Source organism: Telmatherina bonti (assembly GCF_933228915.1).
Source record: "Telmatherina bonti genome assembly, chromosome: 16".
In the NCBI taxonomy this organism is placed as follows: domain Eukaryota; kingdom Metazoa; phylum Chordata; class Actinopteri; order Atheriniformes; family Telmatherinidae; genus Telmatherina; species Telmatherina bonti.
The window spans coordinates 3,207,615-3,225,064 of NC_136614.1; the positions used below are offsets into that span (position 1 = coordinate 3,207,615).

At 54.1% G+C, this 17,450-nt stretch overlaps 1 protein-coding gene across 1 annotated transcript in view; it reads left to right on the top strand.

The window, feature by feature from the left end:
• The window catches only part of LOC306767843 (serine/threonine-protein kinase D3-like), a gene marked incomplete at its 3' end in the record, with an annotated part of 422,350 nt that overhangs the window by 234,680 nt on the left and 170,220 nt on the right, over positions 1–17,450 (top strand). The gene's annotated exons all lie outside the window — the stretch shown is intronic.

A 17,450-nucleotide genomic window follows, 5' to 3' on the forward strand; every position in this document is an offset into this window, starting at 1 on the left:
AGAGGACGGAGACGTCTGGTAGGGGGCGGAGACGTCTGATAGGGGGCGGAGACGTCTGGTAGGGGACGGAGACGTCTGATAGAGGACGGAGACGTCTGGTAGGGGACGGAGACGTCTGATAGAGGACGGAGACGTCTGATAGGGGACGGAGACGTCTGGTAGGGGACGGAGACGTCTGATAGAGGACGGAGACGTCTGGTAGGGGACGGAGACGTCTGGTAGGGGACGGAGACGTCTGATAGAGGACGGAGACGTCTGGTAGGGGACGGAGACGTCTGGTAGGGGACGGAGACGTCTGATAGAGGACGGAGACGTCTGGTAGGGGACGGAGACGTCTGGTAGGGGACGGAGACGTCTGATAGAGGACGGAGACGTCTGGTAGGGGACGGAGACGTCTGGTAGGGGACGGAGACGTCTGATAGAGGACGGAGACGTCTGGTAGGGGACGGAGACGTCTGGTAGGGGACGGAGACGTCTGATAGAGGACAGAGACGTCTGATAGGGGACGGAGACGTCTGATAGGGGACGGAGACGTCTGATAGAGGACGGAGACGTCTGGTAGGGGGCAGAGACGTGTGATAGGGGACGGAGACGTCTAGTAGGGGGCAGAGACGTCTGATAGGGGACGGACACGTCTGGTAGGGGACGGAGACGTCTGATAGGGGACGGAGACGTCTGATAGGGGGCGGAGACGTCTGATAGAGGACGGAGACGTCTGGTAGGGGACGGAGACGTCTGGTAGAGGACGGAGACGTCTGATAGGGGACGGAGACGTCTGATAGGCGACGGAGACATCTGATAGGGGACGGAGACGTCTGATAGAGGACGGAGACGTCTGGAAGGGGGCGGAGACGTCTGATAGGGGGGCGGAGACGTCTGATAGGGGGTGGAGACGTCTGATAGAGGACGGAGACGTCTGATAGAGGACGGAGACGTCTGATAGAGGACGGAGACGTCTGGTAGGGGGCAGAGACGTCTGGTAGGGGGCGGAGACGTCTGATAGGGGGCGGAGACGTCTGATAGAGGACGGAGACGTCTGATAGGGGACGGAGACGTCTGATAGGGGGGCGGAGACGTCTGATAGGGGGCGGAGACGTCTGATAGAGGACGGAGACGTCTGATAGAGGACGGAGACGTCTGATAGGCGACGGAGACATCTGATAGAGGACGGAGACGTCTGGTAGGGGGCAGAGACGTCTGGTAGGGGGCAGAGACGTCTGATAGAGGACGGAGACGTCTGATAGGGGACGGAGACGTCTGATAGGGGGGCGGAGACGTCTGATAGGGGGCGGAGACGTCTGATAGAGGACGGAGACGTCTGGAAGGGGGCGGAGACGTCTGATAGAGGACGGAGACGTCTGGTAGGGGGCGGAGACGTCTGATAGGGGACGGAGACGTCTGGTTGAGGACGTAGAAGTCTGGTAGGGGGCGGAGACGTCTGATAGGGAATGGAGACATCTGGTAGAGGGCGGAGACATCTGATAGAGGACGGAGACGTCTGGTAGGGGGCGGAGACGTCTGGTAGGGGGGAAAACACGTCTGATAGAGGACAGAGACGTCTGATAGGGGACGGAGACGTCTGGTAGGGGACGGAGACGTCTGATAGAGGACGGAGACGTCTCGTAGGGGGCGGAGACGTCTGGTAGGGGACGGATACGTCTGATAGAGGACGAAGACGTCTGGTAGGGGGGCGGAGACGTCTGATAGGGGACGGAGACGTGTGGTAGGGGGCGGAGACGTCTGGTAGGGGGGCGGAGACGTCTGATAGGGGACGGAGACGTGTGGTAGGGGGCGGAGACGTCTGATAGGGGACGGAGACATCTGGTAGGGGGGCGGAGACGTCTGATAGGGGGCGGAGACGTCTGATAGAGGACGGAGACGTCTGATAGGGGACGGAGACGTCTGATAGGGGATGGAGACGTCTGGTAGGGGACGGAGACGTCTGGTAGGGGACGGAGACGTCTGGTACGGGACGGAGACGTCTGATAGAGGACGGAGACGTCTGGTACGGGACGGAGACGTCTGATAGGGGACGGAGACGTCTGGTAGAGGACGGAGACGTCTGATAGGGGACGGAGACGTCTGGTAGAGGACGGAGATGTCTGATAGGGGACGGAGACGTCTGGTAGGGGGACAGAGACGTCTGATAGGGGACGGAGACGTCTGGTAGGGGGGCAGAGACGTCTGATAAGGGACGGAGACGTCTGGTAGGGGACGGAGACGTCTGGTAGGGGGAGGAGACGTCTGATAGGCGACGGAGACATCTGATAGGGGACGGAGACGTCTGATAGAGGACGGAGACGTCTGGAAGGGGGCGGAGACGTCTGATAGGCGACAGAGACATCTGATAGGGGGCAGAGACGTCTGGTAGGGGACGGAGACGTCTGATAGGGGGGCGGAGACGTCTGGTAGGGGGCGGAGACGTCTGATAGGGGGCGGAGACGTCTGATAGGGGGCGGAGACGTCTGATAAGGGACGCAGACGTCTGGTAGGGGACGGAGACGTCTGGTAGGGGGAGGAGACGTCTGATAGGCGACGGAGACATCTGATAGGGGACGGAGACGTCTGATAGAGGACGGAGACGTCTGGAAGGGGACGGAGACGTCTGATAGGCGACGGAGACATCTGATAGGGGGCAGAGACGTCTGGTAGGGGACGGAGACGTCTGATAGGGGGGCGGAGACGTCTGATAGGGGGCGGAGACGTCTGATAGAGGACGGAGACGTCTGATAGAGGACGGAGACGTCTGGTAGGGGGCAGAGACGTCTGGTAGGGGGCGGAGACGTCTGATAGGGGGCGGAGACGTCTGATAGAGGACGGAGACGTCTGATAGAGGACGGAGACGTCTGATAGGGGACGGAGACGTCTGATAGGGGACGGAGACGTCTGATAGGGGGGCGGAGACGTCTGATAGGGGGCGGAGACGTCTGATAGAGGACGGAGACGTCTGATAGAGGACGGAGACGTCTGGTAGGGGGCAGAGACGTCTGGTAGAGGACGGAGACGTCTGATAGAGGACGGAGACGTCTGGTAGGGGGCGGAGACGTCTGATAGGCGACGGAGACATCTGATAGAGGACGGAGACGTCTGATAGAGGACGGAGACGTCTGGTAGGGGGCAGAGACGTGTGATAGGGGACGGACACGTCTGGTAGGGGACGGAGACTTCTGATAGGGGACGTAGACGTCTGATAGAGGACGGAGACGTCTGGTAGGGGGGCAGAGACGTCTGATAGGGGACGGAGACGTCTGATAGGGGACGGAGACGTCTGGTAGGGGGAGGAGACGTCTGATAGGCGACGGAGACATCTGATAGGGGACGGAGACGTCTGATAGAGGACGGAGACGTCTGGAAGGGGACGGAGACGTCTGATAGGCGACGGAGACATCTGATAGGGGGCAGAGACGTCTGGTAGGGGACGGAGACGTCTGATAGGGGGGCGGAGACGTCTGATAGGGGGCGGAGACGTCTGATAGAGGACGGAGACGTCTGATAGAGGACGGAGACGTCTGGTAGGGGGCAGAGACGTCTGGTAGGGGGCGGAGACGTCTGATAGGGGGCGGAGACGTCTGATAGAGGACGGAGACGTCTGATAGAGGACGGAGACGTCTGATAGGGGACGGAGACGTCTGATAGGGGACGGAGACGTCTGATAGGGGGGCGGAGACGTCTGATAGGGGGCGGAGACGTCTGATAGAGGACGGAGACGTCTGATAGAGGACGGAGACGTCTGGTAGGGGGCAGAGACGTCTGGTAGAGGACGGAGACGTCTGATAGAGGACGGAGACGTCTGGTAGGGGGCGGAGACGTCTGATAGGCGACGGAGACATCTGATAGAGGACGGAGACGTCTGATAGAGGACGGAGACGTCTGGTAGGGGGCAGAGACGTGTGATAGGGGACGGACACGTCTGGTAGGGGACGGAGACTTCTTATAGGGGACGTAGACGTCTGATAGAGGACGGAGACGTCTGGTAGGGGGGCAGAGACGTCTGATAGGGGACGGAGACGTCTGGTAGAGGACGGAGACGTCTGATAGGGGACGGAGACGTCTGGTAGAGGACGGAGACGTCTGATAGGGGACGGAGATGTCTGGTAGGGGGGCAGAGACGTCTGATAGGGGACGGAGACGTCTGGTAGGGGGGCAGAGACGTCTGATAGGGGACGGAGACGTCTGGTAGGGGGCAGAGACGTCTGGTAGGGGACGGAGACGTCTGGTAGGGGGCAGAGACGTCTGATAGGGGACGGACACGTCTGGTAGGGGACGGAGACGTCTGATAGGGGACGGAGACGTCTGATAGGGGGCGGAGACGTCTGATAGAGGACGGAGACGTCTGGTAGGGGGGCAGAGACGTCTGATAGGGGACGGAGACGTCTGATAGAGGACGGAGACGTCTGATAGGGGACGGAGACGTCTGATAGGCGACGGAGACATCTGATAGGGGACGGAGACGTCTGATAGAGGACGGAGACGTCTGGAAGGGGGCGGAGACGTCTGATAGGGGACGGAGACGTCTGATAGGGGACGGAGACGTCTGATAGAGGACGGAGACGTCTGGAAGGGGGCGGAGACGTCTGATAGGGAATGGAGACATCTGGTAGAGGGCGGAGACATCTGATAGAGGACGGAGACGTCTGGTAGGGGGCGGAGACGTCTGGTAGGGGGGAAAACACGTGTGATAGAGGACGGAGACGTCTGGTAGGGAACGGAGACGTCTGATAGGGGACGGAGACGTCTGGTCGGGGACGGAGACGTCTGGTAGGGGACGGAGACGTCTGATAGAGGACGGAGACGTCTGGTAGGGGGCGGAGACGTCTGGTAGGGGACGGATACGTCTGATAGAGGACGAAGACGTCTGGTAGGGGGGCGGAGACGTCTGATAGGGGACGGAGACGTGTGGTAGGGGGCGGAGACGTCTGGTAGGGGGGCGGAGACGTCTGATAGGGGACGGAGACATCTGGTAGGGGGCGGAGACGTCTGATAGAGGACGAAGACGTCTGGTAAGGGGGCAGAGACGTCTGATAGGGGACGGACACGTCTGGTAGGGGGCGGAGACGTCTGATAGAGGGCGGAGACGTCTGATAGGGGACGGAGACGTCTGGTAGGGGACGGAGACGTCTGATAGGGGGCGGAGACTTCTGATAGAGGGCGGAGACGTCCAATAGGGGACGGAGACGTCTGGTAGGGGACGGAGACGTCTGATAGGGGACGGAGACATTTGGTAGAGGACGGAGACGTCTGATAGGGGACGGAGACGTCTGGTAGGGGACAGAGACGTGTGATAGGGGGCAGAGACGTCTGGTAGGGGGCGGAGACGTCTGATAGGGGACGGAGACGTCTGGTAGGCGGGAAAACACGTCTGATAGAGGACGGAGACGTCTGGTAGGGAACGGAGACGTCTGGTAGGGAACGGAGACGTCTGATAGGGGACAGAGACGTCTGATAGGGGACGGATACGTCTGGTAGGGGACGGAGACATCTGGTAGGGGACGGAGACGTCTGATAGAGGACGGAGACGTCTGGTAGGGGGCGGAGACGTCTGGTAGGGGGGCGGAGACGTCTGATAGGGGACGGAGACATCTGGTAGGGGGCGGAGACGTCTGATAGAGGACGAAGACGTCTGGTAAGGGGGCAGAGACGTCTGATAGGGGACGGACACGTCTGGTAGGGGGCGGAGACGTCTGATAGAGGGCGGAGACGTCTGATAGGGGACGGAGACGTCTGGTAGGGGACGGAGACGTCTGATAGGGGGCGGAGACTTCTGATAGAGGGCGGAGACGTCCAATAGGGGACGGAGACGTCTGGTAGGGGACGGAGACGTCTGATAGGGGACGGAGACATTTGGTAGAGGACGGAGACGTCTGATAGGGGACGGAGACGTCTGGTAGGGGACAGAGACGTGTGATAGGGGGCAGAGACGTCTGGTAGGGGGCGGAGACGTCTGATAGGGGACGGAGACGTCTGGTAGGCGGGAAAACACGTCTGATAGAGGACGGAGACGTCTGGTAGGGAACGGAGACGTCTGATAGGGGACAGAGACGTCTGATAGGGGACGGATACGTCTGGTAGGGGACGGAGACATCTGGTAGGGGACGGAGACGTCTGATAGAGGACGGAGACGTCTGGTAGGGGGCGGAGACGTCTGGTAGGGGACGGATACGTCTGATAGAGGACGAAGACGTCTGGTAGGGGACGGAGACGTCTGGTAGGGGGGCGGAGACGTCTGATAGGGGACAGAGACGTGTGGTAGGGGGCGGAGACGTCTGGTAGGGGGGCGGAGACGTCTGATAGGGGACGGAGACATCTGGTAGGGGGCGGAGACGTCTGATAGAGGACGAAGACGTCTGGTAGGGGACGGAGACGTCTGGTAGGGGGGCGGAGACGTCTGATAGGGGACGGAGACGTCTGGTAGGGGAGGGAGACGTCTGATAGGGGACGGAGACATCTGGTAGGGGGCGGAGACGTCTGATAGAGGACGAAGACGTCTGGTAGGGGGGCAGAGACGTCTGATAGGGGACGGAGACGTCTGATAGGGGACGGAGACGTCTGGTAGGGGGAGGAGACGTCTGATAGGCGACGGAGACATCTGATAGGGGACGGAGACGTCTGATAGAGGACGGAGACGTCTGGAAGGGGACGGAGACGTCTGATAGGCGACGGAGACATCTGATAGGGGGCAGAGACGTCTGGTAGGGGACGGAGACGTCTGATAGGGGGGCGGAGACGTCTGATAGGGGGCGGAGACGTCTGATAGAGGACGGAGACGTCTGATAGAGGACGGAGACGTCTGGTAGGGGGCAGAGACGTCTGGTAGGGGGCGGAGACGTCTGATAGGGGGCGGAGACGTCTGATAGAGGACGGAGACGTCTGATAGAGGACGGAGACGTCTGATAGGGGACGGAGACGTCTGATAGGGGACGGAGACGTCTGATAGGGGGGCGGAGACGTCTGATAGGGGGCGGAGACGTCTGATAGAGGACGGAGACGTCTGATAGAGGACGGAGACGTCTGGTAGGGGGCAGAGACGTCTGGTAGAGGACGGAGACGTCTGATAGGGGACAGAGACGTGTGGTAGGGGGCGGAGACGTCTGGTAGGGGGGCGGAGACGTCTGATAGGGGACGGAGACATCTGGTAGGGGGCGGAGACGTCTGATAGAGGACGAAGACGTCTGGTAGGGGACGGAGACGTCTGGTAGGGGGGCGGAGACGTCTGGTAGGGGGGCGGAGACGTCTGATAGGGGACGGAGACGTCTGGTAGGGGAGGGAGACGTCTGATAGGGGACGGAGACATCTGGTAGGGGGCGGAGACGTCTGATAGAGGACGAAGACGTCTGGTAGGGGACGGAGACGTCTGGTAGGGGGGCGGAGACGTCTGGTAGGGGGCGGAGACGTCTGGTAGGGGACGGAGACGTCTGGTAGGGGGGCGGAGACGTCTGATAAGGGGCGGAGACGTCTGGTAGGGGGGCGGAGACGTCTGGTAGGGGACGGAGACGTCTGATAAGGGGACGGAGACGTCTGGTAGGGGGGCGGAGACGTCTGGTCGGGGACGGAGACGTCTGGTAGGGGGGCGGAGACGTCTGGTAGAGGGGCGGAGACGTCTGGTAGGGGGGGCGGAGACGTCTGGTAGGGGACGGAGACGTCTGGTAGGGGACAGAGACGTCTGATAGAGGACGGAGACGTCTGGTAGGGGACGGAGACGTCTGGTAGGGGACAGAGACGTCTGGTAGGGGACAGAGACGTCTGATAGAGGACGGAGACGTCTGGTAGGGGACGGAGACGTCTGGTAGGGGACAGAGACGTCTGATAGAGGACGGAGACGTCTGGTAGGGGACGGAGACGTCTGGTAGGGGGGCCGAGAGGACTGATTAGTGGAGGACGTCAGACCAGGTCCACCAGACCAGTTCAACCGGACCAGTTCCATCAGACCAGTTCCACCAGACCAGTTCAACCAGACCAGTTCCACCACACCAGTTCAACCGGACCAGTTCCACCAGACCAGTTCAACCAGAGCAGTTCAACCGGACCAGTTCCATCAGACCAGTTCCACCAGACCAGTTCAACCAGACCAGTTCCACCAGACCAGTTCAACCAGACCAGTTCAACCAGACCAGTTCCACCAGACCAGTTCAACCAGACCAGTTCCACCACACCAGTTCAACCGGACCAGTTCCACCAGACCAGTTCAACCAGAGCAGTTCAACCGGACCAGTCCCATCAGACCAGTTCCACCAGACCAGTTCAACCAGACCAGTTCCACCAGACCAGTTCAACCAGACCAGTTCAACCAGACCAGTTCCACCAGACCAGTGTCATCAGAGCAGTTCAACCAGACCAGTTCCACCAGACCAGTTCCACCAGACCAGTTAGACTAGACCAGCTCCACCACACCAGTTCCACCAGACCAGTTAGACTAGACCAGTTCAACCGCACCAGTTCCACCAGACCAGTTCCACCAGAGCAGTTCCACCAGATCTTTTCTTCCATCAGTTCCATCACACTGGATTGTATCACTGTTTTTTGTTGACTGGTTTCTCTTAAATTAGTTTCTATCAAACTGATTTCTACTACACTTTTTACCAAATTGGTTTCTATCAGACTAGTTTCTGTCAGACTTGTTTCTATCAGACTGGTTTCTATCAGACTGGTTTCTATCAGACTGGATTCTATCAGACTGGTTTCTATCAGACTGGTCTCTATCAGACTGGTTTCTATGAGACTGGTTTCTATCAGACTGGTCTCTATCAGACTGGTTTCTATCAGACTGGTTTCTATCAGACTGGATTCTATCAGACTGGTTTATATCAGACTTGTTTCTATCAGACTAGTTTCTATCAGACTGGTTTCTATCAGACTGGATTCTATCAGACTGGATTCTATCAGACTGGTTTCTATCAGACTGGATTCTATCAGACTGGTTTATATCAGACTTGTTTCTATCAGACTGGTTTCTATCAGACTGGATTCTATCAGACTGGATTCTATCAGACTGGTTTCTATCAGACTGGATTCTATCAGACTGGTTTATATCAGACTTGTTTCTATCAGACTGGTTTCTATCAGACTGGATTCTATCAGACTGGATTCTATCAGACTGGTTTCTATCAGACTGGATTCTATCAGACTGGTCTCTATCAGACTGGTCTCTATCAGACTTGTTTCTATCAGACTGGTTTCTATCAGACTGGTCTCTATCAGACTGGTTTCTATCAGACTAGTTTCTGTCAGACTTGTTTCTATCAGACTGGATTCTATCAGACTGGTTTCTATCAGACTGGATTCTATCAGACTGGTCTCTATCAGACTGGTCTCTATCAGACTTGTTTCTATCAGACTAGTTTCTATCAGACTAGTTTCTGTCAGACTTGTTTCTATCAGACTGGATTCTATCAGACTGGTTTCTATCAGACTGGATTCTATCAGACTGGATTCTATCAGACTGGTTTCTATCAGACTGGATTCTATCAGACTGGTCTCTATCAGACTGGTCTCTATCAGACTTGTTTCTATCAGACTGGTTTCTATCAGACTGGTTTCTATCAGACTAGTTTCTGTCAGACTAGTTTCTGTCAGACTAGTTTCTGTCAGACTAGTTTCTATCAGACTGGTTTCTGTCAGACTAGTTTCTATCAGACTGGTTTCTGTCAGACTAGTTTCTATCAGACTAGTTTCTGTCAGACTGGTTTCTATCAGACTGGTCTCTATCAGACTGGTTTCTATCAGACTGGTTTCTATCAGACTGGATTCTATCAGACTGGTTTCTATCAGACTGGATTCTATCAGACTGGTTTCTATCAGACTGGTTTCTATCAGACTGGATTCTATCAGACTGGTCTCTATCAGACTGGTTTCTATCAGACTGGTTTCTATCAGACTGGTTTCTATTAGACTAGTTTCTGTCAGACTGGTTTCTATCAGACTGGTTTCTATCAGACTGGTTTCTATCAGACTGGATTCTATCAGACTGGTTTCTATCAGACTGGATTCTATCAGACTGGTTTCTATCAGACTGGATTCTATCAGACTGGTTTCTATCAGACTGGTCTCTATCAGACTTGTTTCTATCAGACTGGTTTCTATCAGACTGGTTTCTATCAGACTAGTTTCTGTCAGACTGGTTTCTATCAGACTGGTTTCTATCAGACTGGTCTCTATCAGACTGGTTTCTATCAGACTGGTCTCTATCAGACTGGTTTCTATCAGACTACTTTCTGTCAGACTGGTTTCTATCACACTGGATTCTATCAGACTGGTTTCTATCAGACAGCTTTCTATCAGACTGGATTCTATCAGACTGGTTTCTATCAGACTGGTCTCTATCAGACTGGTTTCTATCAGACTGGTTTCTATCAGACTACTTTCTGTCAGACTGGTTTCTATCAGACTGGTCTCTATCAGACTGGTCTCTATCAGACTGGATTCTATCAGACTGGTTTCTATCAGACTGGTCTCTATCAGACTGGTTTCTATCAGACTGGTTTCTATCAGACTGGTCTCTATCAGACTGGTTTCTATCAGACTGGATTCTATCAGACAGCTTTCTATCAGACTGGATTCTATCAGACTGGTTTCTATCAGACTGGTTTCTATCAGACTGGATTCTATCAGACTGGTTTCTATCAGACTGGTTTCTATCAGACTGGATTCTATCAGACTGGTCTGTATCAGACTGGTTTCTATCAGACTGGATTCTATCAGACTGGTCTCTATCAGACTGGTCTCTATCAGACTGGTTTCTATCAGACTGGTCTCTATCAGACTGGTCTCTATCAGACTGGTTTCTATCAGACTGGTCTCTATCAGACTGGTTTCTATCAGACTGGTCTCTATCAGACTGGTCTCTATCAGACTGGTTTCTATCAGACTGGTCTCTATCAGACTGGTCTCTAACCCAACAACAGCTGTTTGCTTTTGCAGTTAAATGAATCAATACAGTGATGGTGTAACAGTTCTGGACTACATGTGTGTCATGAACAAATGCATTAGTCTAAAAACACAAATCCCTCCATACACACACATATCAACACAGTTGGTGTGTTTTTAGATGATTCCACCTGCTCAGACAGGTACGTTCATCACATCAGCTTTTCTGATCAGCAACTTTCCATTTACTGGGAAAGCTGCTTTGTTTGGGGAAATGTGAACACTCCAAAGAACCAGACTCGGTCCGCCTACAAACGCAGGTCTCGTTCCGCATCAGGCGGACCAACTACGGGAAGCGGGCTACAAACCAAGTCCCTTCCTGCATGTGGTGTAGCGTTGCATTGTGGGTAAATCCATAGCGATGGCGTTAAGGGTCCTCTGCCTCGTCTGGTGTTCATACTGCGTCCATTGTTGCAGTGGATTTCTGCAGTATACTTGCATAAGACACAATAAAAACCCAAAACAGCCATAGTTTGGTCTCCATGTTTAACTGGCAGGTGGAGGAAACAGAGTTTTCTTCTTCACGCCGGTCTGGTCCTCTCTTCTGCTAAATACTAGTGCAGCGCCACCTCTGGTGGGAATGGGGAGATATTATTCTAATGGTTTGACTGGTTTCACCGAAGTGCAGCGTGAACACGATCCTCATGGATACACCCCCCTACAGCTGGACCGGGTCCACAACCGGACCCAGTCCCCAACGGGACAGAGTCCTCAACCGGACCCAGTCCCCAACGGGACAGAGTCTAGTGGACTATCCTGATGTGAATGAGCCCTTACAGTCCACCAGGTTCCTGTTCTTAAGGGTCCATCATTCGTCAGCTCATGTAACACCAGGTGGTTTATACCTGTGCTCCTCCTCCAGGTGAATCCAGCAGGTCACACTCTGGTTCTGGAACTTACTTTGGTTTTAGTCTGGTTCTGCTTAGGCTCTGATCTGATCTTACTCTGGTTCTGGATCTTAATCTGGTCCTGGTCCTGGTCTAGCTGTGTGTGAACCAGGATTTAGACCCAGACTGTCAGTTCCACTCCGATCAATTTCTATCAATAAAGTTACATAAACTAAAATTACATAACTCTAACCTACATATGGTCAGCCTGACACACACAAACACACACACACACACACACACACGTAATGACCGCAGAGGAAAGAGCCAATCGCAGTCAGCACCTTCCATCCAGCTTTTCTTTTTTTTTTCCTTTCTAACCTGTCCTGTCCAGCATCTCAGCAGACAGAACAACAATCTGCGTGTCGTATTTTTGCCAGACAGATTTGCTCTGTCAAGGGAGACATCTCATGTAAATAGCTGCCCTTGATAATCTGAATATTTTTATTATTATGATAGTTATTTTATTTTATTTATTTATTTATTTTTTATTTTTCCTTTTATCGTTTTGCAATCATCTTGATATGGCCGAGCAGGACCTGGCAGGGAAAGAGGAAAAAAAGAGGAAATGAAAGGAGGAAAGAGCGAGAGAGAAAAGAAAGGCGTGTCTAAGCTGCTAAAGTTACAGTATTTGCAAAACAATATAAAGTAGTGAAAAAATACAACAAGACATCAGTAGGATAGTGACAATATTCAAAAACAGACAAAAAATGAAAAATAAAAGTAAAAAAAGTAAATGAATGAATAAAATAACAATTCCAATACAAACTGTTATTAAACATACCTACAGAGAGTCATCAGCAACATTTAGTAGGAAACAGATGGGAAGATGAGTGCATGTGGGCGTGCACGTGTGACTGTTCAACCTGTGATCATGCAATCAAAGATCAGCTGAGTGCTTGTAGGGGAGCACGACCACGACCCGAGGTGTAGGGGAGGAAGCCAACAGAGCCCGGGCAGGCAAAGCAGAGAGAGCCTCCGTCCCCCGAGCCCAGAGCAGTGGAAGCCTCCAGGCAGGCGCCACCCGGCGCCACGAGGCAGGGGCACCGGGTAGCACAGGGCGACGGCACGCCGGCCCGCCGGGCGCCGGGTGCTGAAGCGCGGGCCGCACAGAGAGCCGGCAGCCCACAGGCCCCAGGACCACCCGTTCCCCCCGGCAGAGCCCCGGCCAAGACCCAGCGGGCCCCGCCCACCCAGAGCAAAACCATCGCGGGCCGGCGCCACCACGATACCAGGGGCGGGATCCCCAAGGACAAGGACACGTCCGTAGACCCTCCCCCCAACCCTCCCGCTGCTTCCTATCCCCCCTCTCCAGCACCCTCCCCATCCCCCTCCCTCCCAAGCCCTACTGTCCCCAACACCCCCACCCCCCTTCCTCCATCCCCCCCCCTTCCTCCATCCCCGCCCCACCCCTCCCTCCCATTCCACACCCCCCCTTCCTCCCAATCCCCCCCTCAGCGACAGCCGGAGCCGGACGATTGCAGGCCCCAGACCTGAACCCCCCCCCATGCAGCCAACCAGAGACCCTGCCGGCCGCCCCATGCGGCCCAGGCATCGCCCAGGACAGAGGGCCCCCCGCAGCGCCCCGTCCCCAACCCCCAGGCCAGCACCAGGCCCGCCCCCCGTACCCCGAGTGCTCCCCACGAAGAGGGGACATAGGATGACCGCTGCCCCCCCACCCGCCCGCCTCTGTGGTGTGTGCATGGGTGGGTCGTGGTTGTAGTGCCAGTAAAAAAAGGGGGTGGCGTTGGGGGGGTGGGACCAGCTGCTGCCAGACAGCCAGACCCCCCCTCCCCAGCATTCCCTTGTTTATGTGAGTGTGTGAGTGTGTGTGTGTGTGTGTGTGTGTGTGTGTGTGTGCTGCTTGTGTAAATGTAATAGTGTCTAAGTTGTGAGTAAAATGGAGGGGAGAAAGACCCCAATGGGAGGGGATGGGCAAGGGCCCCCGCTGTAGCTCCTGTCCCCCCCCCCATGGCCAAGGCGCCTGTCCCCTCCAAACCCTAAATGTATATTGGTGTCTATGTTGCAGTTAAAATTTAGTGGGGCAGGTGGTCGCCGGGGTCCATCGGAAAATGCCCCTTAGGGTTCCCGGGACCACCGACTTCACCCCCCCACCGTGCCCTATATGCTGTATGTATGATGTCGGAGGGGGGCATGGGGAGGGGCACAACCAGGGGAGAAGGACTCCTCCCCTGGGCGACCAACTCCTCAGCTGGCCGCAGTAGGTGCCCCCACCTCACCGGGACAGCCCCAGGGCAGAAGGGCAAGCCTCGGCTCGCCAGGTGCCGCAAGAGGCAGCAGCCCGGTTGTCCCCCCATCCCCGGCGGCCCAGCGCCAACACTCCAGGGGCCGGAGAGTCCCCGGCTCCCACCCAGACATCCATCCAGGTCCGGGGCCCGGCGCCACCAGCAACGCCAAGACCGCCGCCGACGGGAGGAGACAGAGGGAGGATCCCCTCCCTCTGGCTCTACCCCACCCATTCCCAACCACGCCCCCCCCCCCCCACGCCACCCACCTCCCCCCACCTGCTTCGCGCCCCCCATGCCCCACCCCCTCCCTCTACCAACCAGCACCAAACCCCATCCCTCTACGGACACATCACAATCCCCAGGGAACCCGCCAGGTACCATAGCAGCGCGACCCTGAGGGCATGCCCCAGGCGACCAAGGCCCCCCAGGTCCAGGCCAGGCCCGCCCATCCCGGAGGGAGGCAGCCCGAAACCCGGGGGCCCCGGCCCCCCACGCAGCCCGCACAACAGCAATCCGGCCCTAGAGCCGCCCCGCCCCAAGGACCCCAAGCCCCCCAAATCCACCCCCCAGGGCCGCCAAGGTCCCAGCCCCCAGTCCTACTAAGTGATGTGATTAATTAGCAGGGTCCAGGGAGAGCGAGCATTGGCCGATTCATTTTTGATGGAAGCAGATGTGATCTGGAGACTTATGTGTTCCACCAGGAGATTTTTGTAGTGATTAATACTTAGACTTCTTTTGGACTTCCAGTTTAACAGGACAGTTTTTTTTTTTGCTATACATCGGGCCACAAGGATAGTGTGCGTGTTGTTGGGGTCAATGTTGATGTCACTAAGGTCTCCCAGTAAGCAAAGCTTGGGGCATGCAGGAATGCTGCATCTGAGCCATGTTGATAATTCCCCACAAACCTTATTCCAGACATTTTGACCAGGTGGACAGAGCCATAGAGCATGTAAATAATTATCTACTGCGTTACATGTGCACTGTGTGCAGATATCTGTGTGCGTCCATCCAGCTTTTCATGGTCAGGTTCAATTCGACTTAATCTCACAGTTGAGCCCACCCCCAAACCCCCCCATTTATCTGGACATGTACCTGTACATTTACCTGGACGTCTACCTGTACATTTACCTGGACGTCTACCTGTACATTTACCTGGACGTCTACCTGTACATTTACCTGTACATCTACCTATAGATTTACCTGTACGTCTATCTGTACATTTACCTGTACATCTACCTGTACATTTACCTGGACATCTACCTGTACATTTACCTGTACGTCTACCTGTACGTCTACCTGTACATTTACCTGGACGTCTACCTGTACATTTACCTGTACGTCTACCTGTACATTTACCTGGACGTCGACCTGTACATCTACCTGTACGTCTGCCTGTACATTTACCTGTACGTCTCCCTGTACATCTACCTGTACATTTACCTGGACATTTACCTGTACGTCTACCTGTACGTCTACATGTACATCTACCTGTACATTTACCTGAACATTTACCTGTACATCTACCTGGACGTCTACCTGTATATTTACCTGTACATCTACCTGTACGTCTACCTGTACATTTACCTAGACGTCTACCTGTACATTTACCTGGACGTCTACCTGTACATTTACCTGTACGTCTACCTGTACGTCTACCTGTACGTCTACCTGTACATTTACCTGGACGTCTACCTTTACATTTACCTGTACGTCTACCTGTACGTCTACCTGTACATTTACCTGGACGTCTACCTTTACATTTACCTGTACGTCTACCTGTACATTTACCTTGACGTCTACCTATACGTCTACCTGTACATTTACCTGTACATCTACCTGTACATTTACCTGTACGTCTACCTGTACATTTACCTGGACGTCTACCTGTACATTTACCTGTACGTCTTCCTGTACATCTACCTGTACATTTACCTGGACGTCTACCTGTACATTTACGTGTACGTCTACCTGTACGTCTACCTGTACGTTTACCTGTACATTTACCTGGACGTCTACCTGTACATTTACCTGGACGTCTACCTATACGTCTACCTGTACATTTACCTGGACACCTACCTATACATTTACCTGTATGTCTACCTGTACATTTACCTGTAAGTCTACCTGTACATGTACCTGGACGTCTACTTGTACATTTACCTGTACGTCTACCTGTACATTTACCTGGACGTCGACCTGTACATCTACCTGTACATTTACCTGGACATCTACCTGTACATTTACCTGGACATCTACCTGTACATTTACCTGGACGTCTACCTAGACGTCTACCTGTACATCTACCTGTACATTTACCTGTACATTTACCTGGACGTCTACCTGTACATTTACCTGGACATCTACCTGTACATTTACCTGTACGTCTACCTGTACGTCTGCCTGTACATTTACCTGGACGTCTACCTGTACATTTACCTGTACGTCTACCTGTACATTTACCTGGACGTCTACCTGTACATTTACCTGTATGTCTACCTGTACATTTACCTGGACGTCTACCTGTACGTCTACCTGTACATTTACCTGTACGTCTACCTGTACATTTACCTGGACGTCTACCTATACGTCTACCTGTACATTTACCTGTACATTTACCTGTACGTCTACCTGTACATTTACCTTGACGTCTACCTGTGCATCTACCTGTACGTCTACCTGTACATTTACCTGTACGTCTCCCTGTACATCTACCTGTACATTTACCTGGACATTTACCTGTACGTCTACCTGTACGTCTAAATGTACATCTACCTGTACATTTACCTGTACATTTACCTGTACATCTACCTGGACGTCTACCTGTATATTTACCTGTACATCTACCTGTACGTCTACCTGTACATTTACCTAGACGTCTACCTGTACATTTACCTGTACGTCTACCTGTACATTTACCTGGACGACTACCTTTACATTTACCTGGACGTCTACCTATACGTCTACCTGTACGTCTACATGTACATCTACCTGTACATTTACCTGTACGTCTCCCTGTACATCTACCTGTACATTTACCTGGACATCTACCTGTACATTTACCTGTACGTCTACCTGTACATTTACCTGTACGTCTACCTGTACATTTACCTGGACACCTACCTATACATCTACCTGTACGTCTACCTGTACATTTACCTGTACGTCTACCTGTACGTCTACCTGTACATTTACCTGGACGTCTACCTGTACATTTACCTTGACACCTACCTATACATTTACCTGTATGTCTACCTGTACGTTTACCTGTAAGTCTACCTGTACATTTACCTGGACGTCTACCTATACGTCTACCTGTACATTTACCTATACGTCTACTTCTACATTTACTTGTACGTCTACCTGTACATTTACCTGGACGTCGACCTGTACATCT